Here is a 24,724-nt window from a genome sequence, read left to right as displayed (position 1 = left end):
GAATTCCTTGAGGAAGACCACAGAATTTGTTATAGAGGTCTTAAGAAAACAAGTGTGGAAATTCAGTGTTTCAGACACCCACTCTGAAGTTTTTCTTTACCCCTCATTTCAGTTTTCTTTTGAGTAAAATGTGAATATCAATAGTTCGACTAATAGAGATTCAGGAAAAATCACTAAATGAAGCCAAAATGGTATTCAGTTGAATTTCCCAGCTGTTATGGATAAAATCCTGTACAGTTTACATGATACTTATTTAAAAACTGGTTTGATTATTATCATTTAAGTTTATTAAATATATTTTAGCTGGTTATATTCAGTGAAACTTTTTCATGAGGTCCCCTGAAAAGGAAGATCCCTTGTGAAAAATTACCTGTTAAACCAAACATGCGTTTGTGAGCATCACTATGTATTTATAATCCAAACATATCATTATATCTGCAAAACACATTTAGATCACATCTAATATAATGCAACCATCGTTTGGTTTTGGCTTATTAAACTGGAAAATGAACTGTTTACTTACTTGGTATTTCTTGAACCTATACATATCTGCATATGTTACAAAGTAGGCAGTAAGGGTGGGCAATGTGACTTTTGAAAGAACTTAACAAAATAAAGAGAATGACGGTAATTAAAATTGAGGGTAGTTTAGAAAGTATGTCAGCTCTTACCTCTCAGATCTGCCTATTTACTTCTGAGGTTAGATGCTTAAAAATGCAGTCTATTATAGACCAGAAGTTTTATTCTGCATGGAAATTCATAACCAGAAAATTATTTTATAGAAAAAGTGATTTGTTGGAAAATACTAGCATATGAAGAAGAAGTGGTCCCATCCATTCAACATTGATTAAACACCTACTATTTATCAGGGTCTATTTTAGGCAAAGGAAGACACAGACCACCATCTCCCAAAACTGCCAGCTAGTAGAAAAGACCCCAGACAGGTAAATAACTAATTATAATAATGTAAAATAAAAGCCTTAAGAAAGATGTATACAAGATACAGTGGCACTTAGAGACGAGTAAGGAACTCCTGGAGATGTGGTCTGAAAAGGAAAAGGTAGAATGGAGGGAAGGGCATTCTCTTTAGAGAACACAGCCGAATGAAAGCACACAGGTCTAAAACAGGAAGGCACTATCAAAGAACTGCAGGTTGTCTGGATGGCTGGAGCCTGAGGCAGAGTGGGGCATGGTAAAGGAAGGCACAGCAGATGACTTAGGTAGGCCGAGGCCAAACCAAGGAGGCTTTTTTTTTTTTTTTTTCCCCCCAAGGAGGCTTTTTCTGCTCTGCCATAAAGTTTGATGTTTATTCTTAGGCCATAGAGATATAGGAATGATTTTTAAAATTGGAGTGACATAGTCACGTCTGAATTTTACTAAATGTGGAAAATGGGAAAGAGGCGAAGTAGGAGTCAGGGAGGTCAGCTGGGAGGCTATAATTATGGTCAGCCAAGGAATGACAGGTCTAGCCATAGTAGTAGCATGGAGAAAGCGGGGGGAGATCTGAGAGTATTTTGGAGGAGAAACAGCAGAATTCTGTGATCATTTATACAGGCAGATGAGAGAGAGGTAAAAGTTGAGAATGGTTTGCAGGTTTTTGGTTTGGATGAATAGGAGAAAATAAAGAAAGAGGGATATATTTTGGAGCCATGATAATGAGTTTAATTTTAGATGAGCTGAATCTGAAGTAAAAACGGCTAAGACGAAAAGACAACCCTCAGAATGTGAGAAAATATTTGCAAACGAAGGAACTGACAAAGGATTAATCTCCAAAATATACAAGCAGCCCATGCAGCTCAATATGAAAAAAACAAACAACCCAATCCAAAAATGGGCAGAAGACCTAAACAGACATTTCTCCAAAGAAGATACACAGATTGCCAATAAACACATGAAAAGATGCTCAACATCACTAATCATCAGAGAAATGCAAATCAAAACTACAATGAGGTATCACCTCACACGGGTCAGAATGGCCATCATCAAAAAATCTACAAACAATAAATGCTGGAGAGGGTGTTGAGAAAAGGGAACCCTCTTGCACTGTTGGTGGGAATGTAAATTGATACAGCCACCATGGAGAACAGTTTGGAGGTTCCTTAAAAAGCTAAAAATAGAACTACCATATGACCCAGCAATCTCACTACTGGGCATATACCCTGAGAAAACCATAATTCAAAAAGAGTCATGTACCACAATGTTCATTGCAGCAGTATTTACAATAGCCAGGACATGGAAGCAACCTATGTGTCCATCGACAGATGAATAGATAAAGAAGATGTGGCACGTATATACAATGGACTATTACTCAGCCATAAAAAGAAACGAAATTGAGTTATTTGTAGTGAGGTGGATGGACCCAGAGTCTGTCATATAGAGTGAAGTAAGTCAGGAAGAGAAAAACAAATACATACGCTAACACATATATACGGAATCTAAGAAAAAAAAATGGCTCTGAAGAACCTAGGAGCAGGACAGGAGTAAAGACACAGACGTAGAGAATGGACTTGAGGACACAGGGAGGGGGAAGGGTAAGCTGGGATGAAGTAAGAGAGTAGCACTGACATATATATACTACCAAATGTAAAACAGATAGCTAGTGGGAAGCAGCCGCATAGCACAGGGAGATCAGCTGGTACTCTGTGACCACCTAGAGGGGTGGGATAAGGAGGATGGGAGGGAGACGCAAGAGGGAGGGGATATGGAGATATACGTATGCATATAGCTGATTCACTTTGTTATACAGCAGAGACTAATACAACATTGTAAAGCAATTATACTCCAATAAAGATGTTAGGAAAAAAAAAAAAAAGGCTAGCTATAGGAAAAAGAAATGAAATAGTCCAGCAGTCCTATAAACCAGAAATGCTATTTTGGGAATCAATAGATTTTTAAACTGATTGGCAATACTATCTGCTTCTAACAGTCTGCTCCAATATTTTGGGCTACTAGTCAGTAATTGAAACATAGACAAGAATGACTTAATTTGTTGTGTTAGACTACCACTGTTTTTGAAAAAATAGAACTTAAATTTATGCTGTATCAGGAAAACAACTAAATTTGGCTTGTCTGTATAAGCAGCATAATTAGGAAAAAATAAGCATTTGCATTTGGTCAGTGAAGTGATGATAAACTCAAAGAGTGCTTTTGGGACAACAGTGAAACACGTTAACTCAAGCTACTCTAATGCAATGTAGACAAACAATATTTATGCATCATCTCAAAAATATTTATACAGCATCTCATCATCTCATAGTTTACCAATTAAACTATGTATCACTTCTGTCATTATGGTTACTCCAGTTTAAAATTAATATGGCACAGATACACTTCAGTTGTTGAATTCAATCACACCATTCTTAAAGAAATCTGAATTTTAGGAACTATTGGCAGAGCAATAATAAAAATGAAAAGAAGTGCATTAGCTAAGAATATCCATAATTAATAAATCAAGTATGTGCTAATGACCCGTACTGTGGTTAGCTCTATCAGGGGCACCATGCAGGATAATGAATTAAGAAGCTGAAGAGCTAATCAAGAAGACAATATTCATTAGTGAAAAAAAAAAAAAAAAAAAAAATTAAAGGCAAGTACCCAAACAGAAGGAGAGACAGCTTAGTAGTAAAGAGTGTTAGGTCACAGGATGGACTGTTTGGGTTTAATTCTCAGTTCTGCTAATTACTAGCTATGTGATATTGGGCAAGTTGCCTTCTCTGAGCCTCAATTTTCTTATCTGTATAATGTGATGATATATGTGTCTACTTCACCAGTTGTTAAGAGAATTAAAAGAGATAATACATACAACATGCTTAAGGCAGTGCCATGGTCATGCTAACCATTCAGTAAACGTTAGCTCTAATAATAATAGTAATTAGTATTTTTATACCAATTCATAACCAAGTGGTGAGGATAGGTAAGTGCTAAAGAGTTTCAAATAAGGGCAAGTTCAACGTGTCCTGGAGCATTTAGGCTATGTGCTGAGACTTTAAAAGCAAGATAAGCTTTGTGAGGTGAAAAGAGGAAACAAGAAGCCATTATAAGTCCCTGATACAATTTATTCATTCACTCATTCATTCATTCATTTCAAAATTCCCTGTAAAAACACTGAAGGATTATTTGATACCTGGTGTTAAAGGCCATGACGTGGCAAATGTGACTAAATTGAGGGTTTGTTCTGGAGAGCAGTGAGATACAAATAAGCGTGGGGCCCGTCATGAATAGCGGGGCCAAGGGTAGAACCACCATCGTTCTCATCTCAGCAGTCCTTCACCACCCAGAAAGCATGATCGATATAATAAGCCACAGAGGGGCATGATAGCTTATGTATCTCCTTCAGTCTTTCCTTTTTGAAACACTCTTGTTAAAAAACTGTGCCTTAGAAATTGTACATTCTAGGCAGGAAAAAGCACAGGGAACAGCCTGTTTGGTACTTTCCCACAACGCTTTTTGTTCTAGCTCCCTGAAGAATCTCATGGTCAGAATTTCAAAGAGTTTTCAACAGCCAATGTATAATTGATACTCTCTTCTGGAATTTAACTTTGGCAATGTCTGTGCACAGGCTATTGAAAGACTCTGGAATGAGTTAGTTGTATTATAACTCAAGGATACAAGTCTTAGGTTGTCCTTCCTATTTCTTTACACTCCCTAAGGAACTTTACTGTATTTCAATCTCTTTTGCCAACTCAAGGTTTTTGTGTTAGCACTGAGTTGCAAAGTCTACGGTTTTGACTAAATTTACTGGCCTAATTCAGTCACACAGACAATCAATTTCGTTAATTCAATTGGTCTGGTGAACTTTCCACTGAATTAATTGATTATTTTTTAATCTCAACTGGCTGGGTAACTTGATTGGACTTCTGGAAGTGTATTTTCTGAGCACATACAAAGGACAACTGTTTCTTTGTTAAATCCTGATAGCAAAGCCACAAAAATTTGCATGGAAAAAAGCCCAAAGACCAAACCGTAAATGGATATTGCCCTTCTCAGGTCAGTATTTGGAAAAGCAGAGTCCCTCTCGCATACTCCTATTCTTAAGCCCACTCTCACTTCATGCACATGGAGTAGTCCACAAGAGGTGTATTATTAATGTTGCCTCCAGTATTTGTACAAATCATCTTCTACTTTTAAATGCCATCTCAGGAATCACTTGGAATCATAGCTAATAAGGTATATTCTACAAGCCATATTCCTGAATATATATATATATATATATATATATATTTTAATTCTACCATTATCTTTAGTACTCCAAATACATTTTTTCTTTTTAATGTCAATTGGGTAAGGGTCTGAGACATTATGAGAGCAATTTGTTTCCTTCCTCCAAACTGCTAATGACATTTATTTAAAGCATTCCATTTTCTTTTCTGTCCAATGAATCTAATTTTATCAAGTCACATTCTAAGCATTGCATCTGGTGTTTTGTTTGATAGGACAGATTTGTGGGGCAAGTTCACCAACACATTATGATCAAGCATGGCTTGGATTAATATAACATGAATACACAAGCATACATTACAATTTAGATTTTATTTCACATGCAAAAAAAGTTATTTATAGAATTGAGATGAATTTCATGGTTTGTTGTTGAAAATCTTGAGAAAGTATTCTATTATTCTAAATGACATCCTTGTAAAAACGCAGTGCAGCTTTCATGGAAAGTGTAAAACTTATGTAAAGGTAATTCCTTTTTGAGCATGTATTTATTTTACACATTTTAACTAAAATCAACAGTTATGAACCTGTCTTCAACCATTCACTGACCAGCATTGGCAAATGTTGTTTTCAAGTTCTTAGCACATTTTTTTTTTTTTTTTGCGGTACGCGGGCCTCTCACTGTTGTGGCCTCTCCCGTTGCGGAGCACAGGCTCCGGACACGCAGGCTCAGCGGCCATGGCTCACGGGCCCAGCCACTCCGCGGCATGTGGGATCTTCCCGGATCGGGGCATGAACCCGTGTCCCCTGCATCGGCAGGCGGACTCTCAACCACTGCGCCACCAGGGAAGCCCCTCTTCGCACATTTTTAATTTGGATCTTTGATGACTTGTTAAACGTAGAGTCTCTTTTCCCAGAGAATTTTTCAAATCAAATATGGTAATCTTCCCTAATTGAATTTTTTTTTTCCACTGCTTGTTGCTAGTTCAAAAATATTCTCTTCTCTTCCACTGTCCCAACTCAGTACCATACAATATGTATGAGATGATGTAGAAGATAATTAGGAAAAGGGAAAGTCAGGAAACAGGCAGAGGTGGGGAAATAAAGCAGGATGATTGAGAAGAGTGAATTGGAACCTATGAGGTCCATTTCACTGGTTTTATTAGCTCCTAAAGAGATAGTGCTTAGAGTGATTCAAAGGTAATGTGTTGAGACTATGGGCCACACAGAGAAGTATTAGAAATCTGAGTGAGAACTGGAGGCCCAGAGTTGGAATGGGGAATTATCTACTTGTTACAAGATGCAGTATCACTCTGGAGCCCAGAGTTTGGTAGCTTTGGGGGGACATGCAGACACATGCTTGGTCTGAATTGGAACAGTGGCTACATTGGTATTTTCTTCTTCACTATGCTTCACCAGCAGAAGAGTATGTAGAAGAGCAGATTCCCAAGGAAGAGTGAAATAATGGGTGAATACCAAGTAGGGACTAAACATAATGCAGTGGTTTTTAAGCATGAGGGGGTAAACCTCCTCAGAGTGTGGGGCAGGGATTGAGGTCCTCCCTCACTTGAGTAAGCACATCAAGCCAGTAGACAATCAGGCTACACAGAATCAAAGAAGAAGAAGTGATGTTGTCTGTTCTTAACATAGAGGAAGAAAGAAGCAAAGGCTGAACTACATAGGCAAGGTAGAAAAGCTAAAAGTGTTTTAGCTCTTCCAGAATCAAGATTGTAGTACAGTTTCATTACTCTGAAATATTATAAACTCCGCAAATCCACTAGAGTAAAGCTTACACACCATATATCAAAGTCAACTAGAGATGATTTGGAATTCCACACTATTGACCATTGAGAATTGATGATAGTAAGACACTGTGAAGTAAATTCCTTTGTTTGACTTACTTGAGCCTCACAAAAATCAAAAAGGTAAATAAAATTATCTTCATTTTACTGATAAAACAATGTATTTGAAGAAAATACATCTTATAAAGTTTAACTAACTTGCCCTGAGTGATACAGTTGCTAAGTATTAGAATCAGGACATTTGTTTTCTATTTAACACCCGGTCCTATAAGCTGTGTTGTCTCTAAACATCACTTCAGGAAACCCCTCAATGTGTTTTGCTGAAAATTTAATTTAGGAAATATTAATATCACATCTATTGTTTTTCTTAAGGATACAAATAGCTCAATGAATACATAAATATAGTGTTCCTGATGCCTGGATGAACTAACCTCAGGGAAAAAAATGAAAAGCACTTTCTGAATTTATTTTGATTTTCCTTTTTATCAAATATATTATCCAATCCACTCTGAGCACACTGTAGAGACCTATGAAGGATTCAGTTTTCATGTGAATTAGCTTTGAAATTTAAAAAAAAAAGGTTTTAATAGAGCAGGTATGAATAAAAAATAAAATTCCAGTCAACTGGATCTTCAAGTGTCTCCACTAAGATCTGGAAGACACAAAATTTTTCCATTTTTAAAGTAACAGCTTATAGAATATTACAAAGGATATTACATAGCCTTTGTGAGATGAAAATCATTTTAGCGTAGGGAAGAAATTAGCAGATATCAAGAGTATGCTACAGGAAAAGAAATTTCCTTTTTTGAGTGACTTTAGGCAAAGTTAAGTTAAAACAAAGCAAAACAAAGCAAAAAATTAAGCATGCAGTGGTCAAAAAGGATAATCTGCTGGAATTCAGAGTTATGCTATCCATTTCTCAAACTGCTGGGCAACATTTTTAACAAACGACACTCTCAGCTATATCCCACTAGAATACTGAAACACGCAGGAGGCAGCTGGTTAGCACATCTTACAGCACTTAGTGTTCCATTATTACAATAGTAACAGATAATTTTCAAAAACCAATTCCACTGTCCATCTTTACATATATCCTTGCTTCTTTATCACTGCCTGTGCAAACCCAAGGGACTTATTCATCAGCCTGCCGTCAAGACATTAAAAAGCAGAGAAGCTGGTCTCAGGGCAATTGGTCTTTACATTATCTGCCACATTTTAAGTGCATGACAACAACAACATCAAAAATATAAAGTGTTGTTCTCTACTTTTTAAAATCAGTGCCTATTTTTCCAATGTCTATGAAGCATAGAAGACTGGGTCAAATGGAAATGGAATGATCTTAACCTGTTTTAAGAAGAACAATCAGAACTAAATCTCCCAAGGAACAAAACAAGTTGTGCTCTGTGTCTTATGCTCCTATTTTGGAAGTAAGGCCAGGCATGGGGCTGAACAGGCCATGCTGCCCTGGAAGACAGGAGCAAAGGGAACTGAAATATAGTAATATATGTGGGCACAAAAGAGCACCCTGGGGTCCCAAGCCATACAGAAGCAGCCTGGAATCAAGGACCTTGACTTGGGCTCATGAGAACTAACAGGCACGTAAGCAGATTTTATGTTACAAACAGCCCAGTAAAGACTAATTAATGAGTATTCAAGAAAACAGTAAGAAAAATAATTATTAAATACAAATGACTTAACATTAATCTAGATGTAATCTTCTAGTACTAATTCATTTCAACCCTTCCCCTCTAACCCCACCAAGCCACAAAAACTTGGAGGAAAAAGCAAAGTAGGAGCTTTGCTTTGTTGAATTATTGGATGGTAATAAATATTGGTACTTAGCAGCCACGCCATTTTTATAACTAATCAAAGCAAGTGGTCTGATGTTAAGTCAATGATGTTTATGTAAATCTGATTTACTGGATGTGGTCACATTAACATTATGGCTGGAAAGCAGCACAGTAATTAAAACTGTGTTCTGACACTGATTAGCTGTGTAATCTTGGGCATGGCACTTTATCTTTCTAAACCTCAAGCTGCCTCATCTGTAAAATAGAGGCCGATAATAATATCAACTTACAGAGATTTTGTGAAGATCAAATGTGATAGTGTATGAAACATAAAGCACAGTTCCTGACACAGAGCTAATAAATGGTAGCTGTAAGCCATTAAATAAAAATACAAGCCCTATTAACTTGTAGGTTAGTACCTAGCGACAAGGTCACAGGTTTGCATTCCCACCTAAATTAATTAATTTCCCTCTTCCATGTCCTAAAGCTGCCTGTCTAATACAGTATCTCTACCTGTGAACTGTGTGAGACCATGTGTATGGTCTGTATTAGACCCCAGTACATTTCCCAGATGGAAGACAGTGACTAACATCTTTCTAGCTACAAAGAACCTTATGGTTTTTCCCAAGAAAATCTCCTAAAGCTTTAGGCCATTTACTTATAATACACAAACAATCCATCTTTAAATTGCTCTCATTCACTTATACTATCCAATCTCTTCCTACTTTTTAAAAGAAGGTAAAAATTGACTTTTAACACAAAGTGCTGATAACAGTATCAAAATTATGGTGTTCAACTTCTTGGCTTATTAAGATGAAATAAGGGAGAAGAAAATCTATTAGAATCTTCATGCCTTGGTTGGCACATGTAACAGCACTAAACTTAGGGCATTTTTCAGCATTTAATAATGTTATAGCTTGGTGTCAGTCCAAAGGCAGAAAGGGTCAAACAAAAGCAAGTCATGGTGACATGCAAGATTGTTTCATTATCAGGAGATAACACCATCCCACTTCAATAGGCTGACATGGATTGCAATTTTCAGTAGCTAGTATTTCCAAGGATCTAGCAAGAATCAGTGAAACAGTACATGCCATGTCCTAAGGTCTAGGAAAGGAACAAAATTAATCTCAGTAATGCAGGAGTAATTTTAAAAGGTAAAGCTCATATACACATTTTTATCGACCCAAATAGCTGTATTAATTACAAGACTTTGAGGGGAGGGGAGTGATCTCAATACTTTATAATGAGTTTCATATATAGTAACACATTTATACACAAGTTTTACATATATATATGCATATATGTCTATGTACAGATATAGTTATATAACTAAATACATACTTATTCATCAACCATAGAGGGCCTATTATGTGTGGTGTCCTTTAATAATATAGAGGAGGCAACTTTCAGTTGCTCTGTGTACACAGACCACACTTATCTTGAAGGTGCTTAGCCTGCAGTCCTAACTTCCCAGAACATAGATAATAATCAGGAAGCAAATGAAGAAAGTATCTGAAAGCTGAAATAGCTATGGCATAATTCCTTCACAGAAGTTTATTCACTTTTGCACATGGAAGTGCTCTTTAGAACCTCCCCTGTAATCTATTAGCTCTATCTTTGATGGGATTCTAAATTTTGTGCTATTTAGCTTCCTAGTCTACAGCAAATGAGAAGCAAACAGTTACTCTGACCTGGAAGTGGCTTCAATAAGCAGGCATATTGATAACAACAAGCAACCGCTCTCCTAATAAGGGAGGAGGATGAAACAATTGAATTACAAAAGATAGACATAGGAATTTAGAATGCCTAGTAGCTTAGCATGAGGGCAACAGCTTCATACACTTCAGCAGCCCCACAGGAATTACTGTATTATAGCACAGTCCAGGGATTAATGTTCATAATGATGACCCTGAGTTATCAAAAAGAGGTTCAGTTATGTTAGCAGGTTCCATTCAACAAGGTAGGAATTGTGTATTGCTTTCAAAATGGTAAAATGAAACAGAAAAGTTCTGTTGCACAAAGTGGAAAACATCACTTACCTGGAAAGTTCATTTTTGTAAAACAATCTTCTCAAATGGTATCAGATAGTTACTATATGTATCCATCTATCCATCCTATGTATCTCATTTCTTGCAATTTTCTGTTCTTTTAGTTTATCTAAATTACCCACTACTCCTACCACTGCAAATCTCACCAAACTATAATACAGTATACTAATTAGGACACTACATTCACACTAATGGCTGAACTATATTATTTATAATTGTATTTTCAGACCAACTCTGAAATGTGAATGATCATTTTAAAGAATTCCATAAAAATACATTCCTGATAGCTTAGGAAAAAATGAACAAGAAAATACATAGTATTGGGTGGTTTCTGTTTTACTGTCTATAGTTGAGTTGTTTCCCAAATATCTCTTCCAGCCTGCAAGGCAGACATGAATTCACACATAGTGACAAGCCCTAAGGAACTTCATGAATCATCTAATATATGTCAATATGCAGATTATGATACACTCAGAGATGGTGTTTTGCCCACATCCCAGTTTATATCCATATTAAATTGCTAAGACAAAACTTTGAAATCCCACTGTTTCATTTCCTCTACCTTATGTTAGACAAGAATAAATTGGCATGTGTGCTTTACATTAAATTGTAAAATTCTTGCTGTACATATTATTTTTTTGTAAAGAATGTTGGGAATCCACCTCCTGTTGACAAACATGAACAGAACATGGATCAGAGAGTTTGAACTTTGAGTCTTAGATGAGAGTTAGACCACTAAATAATAAAGACACCAAAAATGGGAAGATAAAATTGTTTTTCAAAAGATGATTTTCTAAGAATTATTGTAAATTACAAATTGTTATAAATGGATTTAATTTTGGTTTGTTTCCTTCTTAAAGTTAAATAAAACCAGTTTTTTTATATTCTAGAAATGAACATCTCACTTAAACAAGCTTTATTATTATTATTATTTTAATTCACTTTCTTCCAACCTTAACTTTTAAGATACTAGCTTGGCTGTTCTTGATACTCTTTTTCACTCTTTTTTCCTTAAGTACTGCCACATACCATGATCTAGCCCATATCTTCTGCCCTTCTCTCTAAATGTTAGGCATATCACCCTGTGGGGCTGAAACCAACACACTGAGGACCGTCCAATATCCTTGTATGTCACTGTCTTCTTTACATGGTCTTTTTGGCATTTCTGTCTGGATATCCTATCCTTTCCAACTTGATGGGACCCAAATTACAATCATTTTCTATCTCACAAACTTGTTTCTTGACACCAGCTGTGTCCATTGCTATCATTTCAAAACTTTGAGTCATCTGATTCTCTTATTCTTTATATTCATTTAGACATGACATCTTGTCACTTTTTCTTTTGGAATATTTCTCATTTCCATTCTTTCATCTCCATTCCCAACCTCCTCCAACTAGTATAGGACCCATAAGTTCAGGCCTTTACTACCATAGCAGTCTCTGGTCTCTTTTTGCCTCAAATTCATTTTACAATTAATAGTCTTAATTTTGTTTTATACTGTCAGTATCTTATTTAAAATACTAATTGAGCAACTTGTTCCGTTTTCCTACTTCTCACCTAAAAACAGCTGCAGAAAGACCAAACTTATGGTCTTTGCATCGTCAAACCCTCACATTTCTTTTGCATTTGAAAAATCATAGCAGATTTGTTTTAACATCTCTGTATTTTCAATGTCATCATCGGGGGTTACATACCTAGAATCATGCTCTGCTGTACTCTCTTTTCTTCTACACACAAGTTTGACCAAGCCAAAGATACAGCTCCTGCTTCTACAGACAAGTCTTGAAAGTAGACAGGCTTTCTCTAAGTATAAATTCAGGGGCTTGGAGCTACTTACTTCTCTCCCTCCCAAATTTCTTCTTCCTTTCTTTCTGATGCCTACAGTTCTACAACTAGAAATATATCCTTCTGGGTTTAAAGGTGAATCCTCATAACCTTCCACATCTCCCAGTAAAAAAATGCCAGAAGATATTTTGTACTTAAACTGGAGTTTGGAAACTGACTTGCAGAATGTTACATTTAGCCAATATAGAATTAAAAAAAAAAAAAAAAAAAAAAAAAAAGGAAGTGGTTGCCCACATTTACAAATATTAGGACTCAAATAAAAATTTAGATGTCCAGTTTTTCTTAAAAAATAAAAAAATCTAGTCTTACTGGGTCTTCATTCTTGTGTAATAGAGATGAAGGGGATTCCAATGGTGAGGCAGACCTTCTCTGATTCACAGACTGTACCCCTGCCTGTCATCTTACACTGAGTCAGCTTCACTCATCTACATCACCTGCCAGGCATTTGATTCTGAGACCCTTTCTTTATTTTATTGGTCATTTACACCTTATAAAGAACAATATTTGAGTTAGTTTCCTCAGGGCTGGGTTTCATAGGATCAAAATGGAGTATGAGGTGGCTGATAATTACGGAAAGGGAAAAAAGACTGGGGTGGGGAGGGGCTATTTAGAACAGACTGCCTTGGTACAGCAAAGGCAAATATGATCCATTTCACTCTTTTGCGAGGTCTTGGCCCTGCTTGCTTCTCTACTGTAAGAACTATGCCTGCAATGGAACATTCTAGAAAAATTCAATTTCCAAATTATATTAGGAAAGATCTAGACAGCTACAGGTCTGGAGATAACACAGAGTAATCAAAAAGGAACAGGCTACACCCAAATCCGCAGCCTAAGTGATATCAGCCAGAGTTACATGGGTTTAGGTTTTCAATACAAATTGAAACAATGCATTCTTATCTGCACAGGCTTCCTGGGGATGCTATAATGTTTCTTAGGCCAGAGTCCACCGTTACCATCTTATTATATGTAACTAGTTGAGGCTGCAACTGGAAATCACAGCAAATTCCTCTTACATTCCTTGGGCCTTTCTAAAAGTAGCTCCCTTGGGAGAAACATGACATTATTTTATACAGATAAAAAGGAATCTTGTCACTATAAGCCCATGCCAGCCCGACTCAGAAAAAAAAATCAGCCCACTTTGTCAAGGTCCTCTGTCCATCTGCAGAAATGCTACTGCTTGTCTTATTTAATAAATGAAAGCAATTTTTAAAAAAGCACACAATCTATAAAATGCTACATAAAACCACATTGAAACTACAAGTAAAAACTGACAACCAACAAAATCCTGCTTTCAAATCCAATTTCTTAGAAAGGCCTTGATTCTGCAATGTCTACCACATCTCGATTCCCTCCCCAGGGAGAGGATAATAGCATTAAAGGTCACTGGTAGGGACTGTTGCCAAGTCAACGAGACAAGGACTCTCTCTCTCCAGAGATGTATCAAAGTGTGCAGTGATGGGTTGATTAGGTCAGAGTATCTTCTGTATTATGCATGTAAATGGGAATTAATGTCCACAGAGTGACAGCAGCTATTTTGTTGAGTTTGGTAAAAATGAAACCTTGTACTTAACCCTCAAACCAATTCTCTGAAGTCTGTGTTGGGAGGAGGATGCAAGACAGTATTTCCATAATTAAGTAGTTTGTATCTGACTTATCAATTTCTTCAACTCAGAACTCAAAATATTTAGCACTGAACAGAAAGAGAATACACATTTCATTAGCATTTCTTTGGGTTTGTTTCCTCCTATAACAAAGTAACTGCTGAAAAACAGTGAATAGTAAGGCTATTTATGGCCAAATTGTAGGAGAAAATCAGTAGGTTATTTAAAGATGAGATTAGTAACACCTCATTTACCTGGGTATTTCCTGGGAAAGAATAGTTCTGGAGAACTGATTTTTCCATGTGCTTAAAGCTTATTCCCACTTAAGACCTAAATTTTAGACAGTAATTTTTATAAAATAGATTACCGACTGGCTTCCTGCCTTCCTACATAAATGTATGTAAACATAATGTTATCTTTTTTTTTTTTTCCTTGATGACTCAGGGGTCATCTTGGTGAGGATTCATTATTGTACCATATGGCTATATAGTTCTATGCCTACTATAGCATTTTTCTCTCTCGGCCCTCAATGTCAAGCTTTCAGCTGTCACTTTGGCTGTCACTAGCCTCTTCTCAGCTTCCCCTTTGCTGTTTCTAATGTGTTGTGGGCTGAGAAACCAGATAACCAGGCTGATTAAGAATGACATGCTGAATAAAAGTCAATGGGGCTCAGAGTGAGGCACGAAGAAATAAAATGCATGTACTTAACATGGAGTTTTCATGAAAACTATTTTGGATATGCAGAAGCTTTTTCACTTAACTTTATTTAGATTTCGGGCAATCCCATTAGGGTTGAGGTTGCTCTTTGAGTTGGCAGGATATTTCTGCATTTAGTATCAAAGTATTTCTCCATAGAGAGACAGATAGTCTAGACAAGATACAAGCAAGAGAAGCTAAGCAGACTCTCTGGAAGTAAAGGGATTGTGACAGACAATACTCAAGGACCCTAGTCTAAAACCTCAGAAAACTATAAAGATCAAAATCTTCCCTTGATCACTAGACGTCTTTTTTTTTTTTTTTTCATGTAGGGATGAAAGGCAATGTCTAGAAGGCCAACATTAAAGGATAATAGGCAAAATGTATGGTTTCCTGTTAGAATCTTCCAGAATTACACCTTTACCCCTTATAACCGAATGGTGGGCCAGGTGAGATGGGAGAATCTTAGAAAGGAAAAGGCCAGAACTAGGTGTGTTTTCACATGTATCAGTATGAAGCTGTCTCTACTTCACTTCCACCTCTTTCCAGAAAATGCCCAAATCAGGGCCCCTACCTAAAGTCTTTTTCCTTGTGTCTAATGCTGTCCCTGGGGATAGTCTATGGGGTCCCCAAATGCCCGTGGCACCCAGAGCCTCCCTGTCTCCACACACCACCACAGCCTGGTGTTAAAACATAGACTCACCCATCCGCCTGTCTGTATTCGAATGACTTCATCTTGATGGCTTGGCAACACCCAGAACTCTCCCTTCAGATCCCTCTATATTTATTTATGGCACACACAATCCATTTTTGTCCTCTCTAAATACTTCCCTCAATGGTCATGATAAAGGGATTTCATGTCTCTAAAACACATAAAGGGTGTGGGGCTGGGTGGGAAGGAGACATGCTTTTCCTGTCCCTCTATCCCTAGGGCCCAGGTGTAGCCAGGTCTTCACTGCACTCAGTAGAGATTTCTTAGATTCAAACAAAGATGAGAGCAGAGACAGCATCCCTTATCTTGTCAGGAACTTCTTTTCTTTCCAGCATCACACGATGGGCTTTTGTTTTTATTTAATGCCAACCTGTATGCAGGACAGCAAGGCCCTCCCAGAGTCCCAAACACTCTCAAGAGTAAAATTAGTATGAAATACAGTAGAAGAATATTGATGATACAATTAGTCCCAAAGCTCAAAGGCCACAGGGCAACATCATGGGCTTGCTGCTAATAATCACAATGTCTTCCTCTGTAGAGGCATGTTGTATTTCAGGTCTTTTGTACCACACTAAGCTACACCTGCTTCCTCCACATTGCAACAGGATTCTTTTCCAATCTGGAGACTTAAAAATAAACAGAAATACCCCTTGACTATTAATAGTTGGGTTTTCTGCAATTGTATCTAAGTCATGTGAACATGAATCAGGGTAATCAATTTATTCTATTTTAAGACACTGAAATTGAGATCCACATCAAACCATTTTAAATCTACATTCAACTAAATTTAATATATACAAACTTATTGCATTAAAAGCAAACTGAAATTGAGATCCACATCAAACCATTTTAAATCTACATTCAACTAAATTTAATATATACAAACTTATTGCCTTAAAAGCAAACTGAAACAAAATATCACTGTAGATAAACCAGTAAAAAGTATACACTCTCTGAAGCCCTCATGTTATCCCTTTTTTCAGAAATGTTAAAAGCCTGACCCCCCAAAAAATAATAATAGTAATAATAAATAATAGACTTGTCAACAAAACCAGTTCTACAGTTCCATCAGGCTCACAGATTTCAGTCAGTACAAAATGGGCTCCATTTAAAAAAATTCTCTGTATAGCAAAGCCCAGCTCAAAATCACATCCTCTAAGAAGCCATCCAGGCTTCCCAGCCAGAAGTCCTTGGTTTATATCTTGCCCCTAAGTTTACTATGGCTGCTTGGTTTCGCTCTGTTGTTGTGGTAATTTTTACCATATGAACCCTTCTCTAATAAACAATAAGCTCTTAGGTAGCAAAAGAAGTTCTTCCCATCTCCACATTAACCAAAAGTACCTAGAAGAGAGTCCAATGTAGATACGGAATTAGACTCAAGATTGCCATCCATTGTTTTGTCTACCAAAAAAAAAAAAAGTTATTTTGAAATGAAGAAACAAAACTAATCATTTTATAAACCCATTTGTGGTTTCTCACCTGCTCGTATTTTAAATAACAACTGCAAACAGAACGATGTGATACTAACATTTCATTTTTACATAAAATTTTAAGTCAAACTCAACTTTCCAACTGCTACAATTTGCTGCTAGACTAATCAGTAATTGTACCTAACCTGAAATGCAACACACAACAAAAAACATGGTGATATAAAACAGAATATTCCAGGCAATCATAAATATGCGTTCAACAGCCTCTTCTATGAATGACTCAGCACACAGACCTATGAAATTCTGATGGTACTCTTTATGTATAGAATAAAAACCATCTAGAGGCAGCAAAATGGATGAATTCTCTAATGCATCATACCGTGAAACCATCAGAGCCTTGGATGTGAGACTTGGAGGGAACAGGGAAGAATTTGCAAGTCTCTGGATTTCTCTGAATCTTTACTCAGAGATGTCATTTGCAACTAAATTCATGGGTGTGAGAGTGAGTGTGATAGAAGTGAATTATAATGTGCACCCCCCCCACAAAAAAAAAAACTGTTTCCTTTACTCTCCACACTTCTAACAGAAAATGAGTGGGGCTTTTTCCCACACCAACTAATTCCACAGCTCTCCAGACACCAACTGGGTGTCCTACAATTCAATTCTGACACTAACAACCAGGAGTTAGAGTCGATCCCAGAGGCTAAGTCCCACAAGACTGTTCCCCACTTCGGGTACCAATTTCAAGTCCTAAGTTGTCACCTGTACTTTTGTGTCCCATGTCCCCTTCCTTAAGTTTAATAATTTGCTAGAACAGCTCACAGAAGTCAGGAAAGCTCTTTATTATTACCCATTTATCATAATAAATATAATTCATGTATCTTTTTGAATTAGTGTTGTTGTTTCTTTTGGATATATACCCAGGAGTGGAACTGCTGTGTTATATGGCACTAATTCGAAAAGATACATGCACCCCAATGCTCATAGCAGCATTATTTACAATTGCCAAGATATAGAAGCAACCTGTCCATCAACAAATGAACGGATAAAGAAGATGCGGTATCTATATACAATGGAATACTACTCAGCCATAAAAAAGAATAAAATTTTGCCATTTGCAACAACATGGATGAACTTGGAAGGTATTATGCTAAGTGAAATAAGTCAGAGAATGACAAATACTGCATGATATCACTTGTATGTGGAATCTCAAAAATACAACAAACTAGTGAATATAGCAAAAAAGAAACAGACTCACAGAACAAATTAATGGTTACCAATGGTGAAAGGGGCAATATAGGGGTGGGGGATTAAGAGGTACAAATTATTCTGTACAAAATAAGCTACAAGGATATATTGTACAACACAGGGAATATAGCCAATATTTTATAATAAAGTGGAATATAACCTTTAACAATTATGAATCACTATACTGTACACCTGTAACTTATGTAATATTGTACATCAACTATATTCAATAAAAAAGTTTTTTAAAGATTATAATTCAGAAAGAGCCAAATGGAAGAGATGTATAGGGCAAGGTATGTGGGAGGGGCATGGAGTGTCCATCCCTTCCGCAGATTTGCACCTTGATATGTTCACTAACTCAGAAGCTCTCTGAACCCCTTTGGTTAGAGTTGTTATGGAGGTTTTATTATGCAGGTATGAGAGATTAAGTTATTGGCCATTGGTGACTGAACTCAGTCTCTAGCCCCTTTCCCCTCCCCAGAGGGTCAGGGGCTAATGCTAAAAGTTCCAGGCCTCTAATCACTGGTTGGTTCCTCTGGTAACCAGCCCCCATTGTCCTGTATCACACCATTAGCTTAATCTCAGGTATGGTTGGAAGAGGGTTATTATGAATAACTAAAGACATACCTCTCAACCATATCTCCATAGGATTTTAGGAACTGTGGGCCAGGAACCAGGGAGGAAGACTAACTATATATTTCCTATCACAACGTAACAGTCTCTCTTAAGTGGCCTTGAAAACATATATTTGTGTAGAAATACATTACACACCTGTGCTGAAGCACTCTTATCCTAAGTGTCATCTTAGAACACAGATCTGATCAAGTTCTGGGCTTGAAAATGCTAATTTCTTTGATCTAAGTGGCTCAAACCAAAGGAGATAAAATATGCTAAGCACTTTTCCTGATTCTCTCTTCCGCAAACGCACACAAATAATAAACTAACCGCTCTCCTCCTCATTCTTTCCCTCTAACCATGAGAACTGCTTAACTATTGTGTTCCCTGTATTATCTAAGTGAAACATCTGCCCCTCATCAGGTACAACAGATTAAACGATGTATTAAACTGGATGTTAAATTTGGGATGCTGTTTCAGTCACCTCACTGTCCTGGGGTGACATTTTTCTAAAGGCATTTTCTTTTAATACTTCAAAAGTCAATGATTACATTTTAGATGGAGGCATGACAGGAATGTCTAATGGTCACACAAATGTCTTTGTAGGCAAATATATAGAGGCTTTAAAGATGTGAGGAGAGTCATGAATAGTTGGTTTTATACATTAAGTGATTTTAGAAGTGAAACTTCTTAGCTTGAAAATACACACAAAAAAATGAATAAAAGCTCTGACATGGGGAAAAAAAATCTCAGGAAGGTGAACTGGGCTTGAATAACTTGTATTACATGTAAATGGAAATTCCTGTTTCAGAATACTTTTTTATCGGCTTAATTTTGCACTAGCTAACAGGCTCAGATTGCCTTGTTATCTCATATTTTTATAGCAATTCAAATAAATGACTTTTTTTTTAACATCAAAGTTGAAAAAAAATTAAATCTCTTTAAATGTTCATTTTATTTCATTAGGAGGGAGAAAAGTGTCTTATTTTCTTAAGTGGAAAGAGTATACACACCAGTTTTGTTCTTAAATGCCATTGTAAAGATTTGTGATGCTTTTTATTTTTACAATCAGGGCTGCTGTTTCTGCACTGCAGAATACTGCACTTTACAGAATTGTCAGATTGGACAAAAGAAGACAAGAAGGAACATTGAATAACTACCCAGTTTCCTTTAGGACTCTTGCCCCCATCGCAGATTAATAGCCCTCCTTGGTCTTGGTCAGTCTTCTGGTGGCCATAAAACCCCTCAAGCAGACTCAGGGCTACTCCCATATAAAACCCTGGATAAAGAAGATGTGGCACATATATACAATGGAATATTACTCAGCCATAAAAAGAAATGAAATTGAGTTATTTGTAGTGAGGTGGATGGACCTAGAGTCTGTCATACAGAGTGAAGTAAGTCAGAAAGAGAAAAACAAATACCGTATGCTAACATATATATATGGAATCAAAAAAAAAAAAAGGTTCTAGGGGCAGGACAGGAATAAAGATGCAGACATAGAGAATGGACTTGAGCACACGGGTGGGGGAAGGGTAAGCTGGAACAAAGTGAGAGAGTGACATGGACTTATATACACTACCAAATGTAAAACAGATAGCCAGTGGGAAGCAGCCACATAGCACAGGGACATCAGCTAGGTGTTTTGTGACCACCTAGAGGGGTGGGATAGGGAGGGTGGGAGAGAGACGTAAGAGGGAGGAGATACGGGGATACATGTATATGTATAGCTGATTCAGTTTGTTATAAAGCAGAAACTAACACACCATTGTAAAGCAATTATACTCCAATAAAGATGTTTAAAAAAAAAAACCTCTCCCTTTGCTTTCTCCCTGTGAACTATAATAGCAGCCCATAGCTCCTGTTCCCCACGAAGAAGACAGAATATTCATTTGCAAAGTCTTCCAAAATAAACTTAGTTTTACTTCTACATAAATTTGAAGCTATCTAGATGTAAGTTACCTATACTCATCTGAAAAGCATTTAACTTGTATCCTGTACTGATTCAGTCTGGCTTTGGGATATATATCTGGGCATGAAAACAAAGAAAAAAATATCAAATGGATTGACTTGAGACCATAAAAAAGAAAAGGTTCTATCTAATCTTTACTAATTCCCCCTTTTCCTCTTTTATTTTCCAAGTGAGTTAACTAATATATATATATATATATATATATATATATGAAAATTATTTTGGAACATATAATCTAACTGATCCTCCATAAGAAAAGCAAGCTGTATTTCATAAATAGAATTAAAATGCCTCTGAATAGTATTAAAGATTGTATCATTAAAACATCCTATTTTAAACATAATTCCTTTTTCATTCTCTGGTTGCTTCTTTGTGCTTTACAATAACATGCTATGCACTGTATGTTAGCAGTAATGTTATACGCTGTTTTTAGCTTGTTCTGGATTTATCTTTTCAAGGTCAAAGCATTCCAGCATGCCTAAGAAGCTACTCTGTGGAGATCTTTTTTTCATAACTTCTTTTTCTTCTTAATTCCCAGACATATTTAAAATTCTAATCAGAGTGTGAAGGGCCACACTTGAATATAACACAGAGAATCTAAAATCACTCATCCACCACTGTTTTGTCCCTGTTTATTTTATGACCCATCAACAAAAAGTTATCTTTGCAATCAATCTCGTTAGACTTGCCAGTAATGAGATTAAAAATTGAGGAGAGGTGCTTTTTCTTTTCTTTCCTTTTCTTTTCTCCCCCCTTTTCCCCATCCCCCCTTTTCTTCCCCCCCCCCTTTTAGGTGGTATGAGTCACTCTATCAGTGCTGCATTTAACGAATTACTCACACCCCTTCTAATCTATCCTTGTCAGCGTTTTCATATTAGCACGACACAAAAGTTCCACTATCAATCACTGTTTCTTCGACTGCCAGTCAATATTCACTTTGTGAATATTGGCCCTGAATCCTAATCTGTGACAATCTAGGAGTTTCATATTTAATTTAAAAAGTTCAATCTGAAAAAAGATACAAAACTATTCGTGAATTCTTGTAAAAGGGAAGTGCCAAATTATCAGCAGCAGGGCCACCATTATTCATGGGTGGAATAGAAAAACATCTACTCCATGCAAAGTCTGGGACTTACTGCTTGCCAGGTTCCATTTCCCTAAACTGGCCCTGCTGCCTCCACTGAATGCTGACACGAATAGTTTCTGATGGGGCAAGGTTTTTCATATCACAGTAGAATGCAGATTTAAAAGGTAAAATTTCAAAGGAGAGAGTGCAAAAACGTATAAAGAAAAGATATCGACCCTGGAGAAGATTTTGATAGAGGAAACATGGGAAAGAGGATTCTGACTAAATGTCCAAATGCTAAATACAAAAAGCCAATAGAAAGAGTATAAGAGGTAGGCTGAGGTCCAGGATTGGAGGCTGGCATGGCAAAGAACATCTCCACTGGGCAGTGAGAGTCACGTGTTTTTTTTTGTTTTGGGGGGGTTTAAAAAAATTTTTTTTTAAAGTCTTTATTGAATTTGTTCCAATATTGCTTCTGTTTTATGTTTTGGTTTTTTGCCCACGAGGCATGTGGGATCTTAGCTCCCTGACCAGGGATTGAACACGCATCCCCTGCGTTGGAAGGCAAAGTATTAACCGCTGGACCGCCAGGGAAGTCCCCGAGTCAAATGTTAATAAACAGCATCTCCCAGCTGCCTCCTGGCTTCCCCAAGCTGTGCTTCAGAATGTAGCCATACTCCTTTGGTTTACTCTGTCTAGCAACTTTTTTCTGCCTACACTTGTGTGCAAAGTCCAAATGAACTGGCACAGAACAGAAAGTGTAACCACAAATGCAAAAATATCGTAACAGTTTATTGAAATACTTTGTATAAATGAGCTTTGATATTTCCACATTAAAACAGCATTTTTACTACCACTAATGACTAAGGAAATTAGAAAAACAGAGAGATGGTAACTAGGATCCAATTTTTGTATTAATAACTCAAATTGAGAGAGTTGGTATATTTTCAAAATCATAGATATGTCTGTAACCTAAAGGTATATTTCACAGCATTTAATTTATTGTTTTTTGAGGACTGACGAGTGTATGATTTAATGGGTAAAGATTAATGTACTTTGAAATACTGGATACTGACTACAAATATATGAACTATTACCTGAATAAGATAAGACTTTGTAAATTAATATGCTACTCTAAGAAAGAAAAGATCACAAAAAAGAATGAGGGGAGAAAAAGAGGAATTCCAACACTGTTCTTTCATAACCTTCTTTATATGTTTATTGCAGTAATTATTTCTAAGCCTGAGGGTTATTTATTTAAAATTACACACTCAAGATGACTGATTTGTTTGTTCTTCTTTACAAAGTCAAAATCTAAGAAGCATCATTTCATTTGTTTAAATTCAAGGTAGAGAAGAAAAAAATTGTACCAAAAAACAAACTAATTATTTTGATTAGGAGCAGGTGGGGGTTACATTCTCTGTTTTATCTCATTGACTTTGAGGTGAATAATTATGTCCAATCTTTATATTTAATCCAGAAAAAAATGTTCTATGGAACAAACATGGTCAATACAAAAGTAAAGACTTTATTCCTCATTTTAGCAATACAATCTTTCCTTGGCTTTTAAAATAAATAACTGCTGTTTTTTTCTCCCTATCGTGTGCTTTAAATCCTGGTAACTTCTCCTAACTGAGTAGAAAGACAATTCCCTTATCTCAGCCACGTCATCTCCACGTAAATTGATCTGAGAATGCCTTTAGAATAATAGCAGCTGGATTCTCTACAGCTATTTATGGGTCCAGTTTCCTAGGCTTAATTTTGATTTATAACTATGGAAATTAAATCAGGCATTTTCACTGCTTAAAAGAGTGGCTTTGATTTTACCAATTCAATAGGGAGACTATTTACCAACACATTGGTAAACATTTCAATTTGGGTAAGGGCAAAGAAAACAAAATGGTTTCTTATCTCTGATATTTCTACTTGAAATTCCTTCAGAATAGATGATTGTATTATCCACAGCCAAATGTCAGGACTGGATTATTAAATCAGACTCACATGAACTAAAGACCTTACCCAGTATCAATCTTGCCGAGTAATTTCAAGGATATAAGCTATGGAGAAGTTCAGATGAAGCAATTTATACCCCATCTAGTGGTATAGTGTATGTGACATGCCCCAGGTAGTCCTACCTCAAAGATGCTGGTTTCTACTCACTGTAGGAAATCTTTAACCAAGGACATCCTGTGAAAGGTAGAGAGAGATCTCTTCCTTCTAGGAAATATTAATCTATTTACTCAAAGGTCCAGTTGACAAGATTTGACCAAGTCTGCCTTGCCTTTCTTTGGGGGACAGAGGCCAACAGATTTAACTCCTCCCTCTAAGCAACAATTTAATTCCATAATTATGTTAGAATATAATTAAAGCAAACAATTATACAAAAAGACAAACAGAATTTGAAGTTATAAAATATATTAGCAGTTATGAAACCCAAAAATATTTTATCTTAGACATAGTATTAAAAGTCAAAAGGATATAGTGGGAAGAGCTGAAGATGATCAGTTCAAGACATGATTTTTGGCCATATAACTTTGTGCACTGATTTCCTGAGCCTCAGTTGTACTAATATACAAAAAGCTTGGGGGGAGATAAGCCTGACGACAGACTCTGGAGATTTTAAAAGACGATATGTAAGGCACAGCTTTGAAGACCATAAAATATTCTATACAGATGAGAAAATAATGAGAATTAAAATATACTCAACTCCTTACTTTGCCCATGTGGCCAACAATACCATAAAT

At 36.6% G+C, this 24,724-nt stretch overlaps 1 protein-coding gene and 1 long non-coding RNA gene across 23 annotated transcripts in view; one reads left to right on the top strand and one right to left on the bottom strand.

Annotated features, from left to right (window-relative positions):
- The window catches only part of LOC125960816 (uncharacterized), a 999,117-nt gene that overhangs the window by 612,873 nt on the left and 361,520 nt on the right, over nt 1–24,724 (top strand). The window lies entirely within an intron of this gene.
- The window catches only part of NRXN1 (neurexin 1), a 1,124,566-nt gene that overhangs the window by 740,434 nt on the left and 359,408 nt on the right, over nt 1–24,724 (bottom strand). The window lies entirely within an intron of this gene.

Source organism: Orcinus orca, chromosome 13 (genome assembly GCF_937001465.1).
Source record: "Orcinus orca chromosome 13, mOrcOrc1.1, whole genome shotgun sequence".
In the NCBI taxonomy this organism is placed as follows: domain Eukaryota; kingdom Metazoa; phylum Chordata; class Mammalia; order Artiodactyla; family Delphinidae; genus Orcinus; species Orcinus orca.
This window is presented reverse-complemented; position numbering and strand designations above follow the sequence as displayed.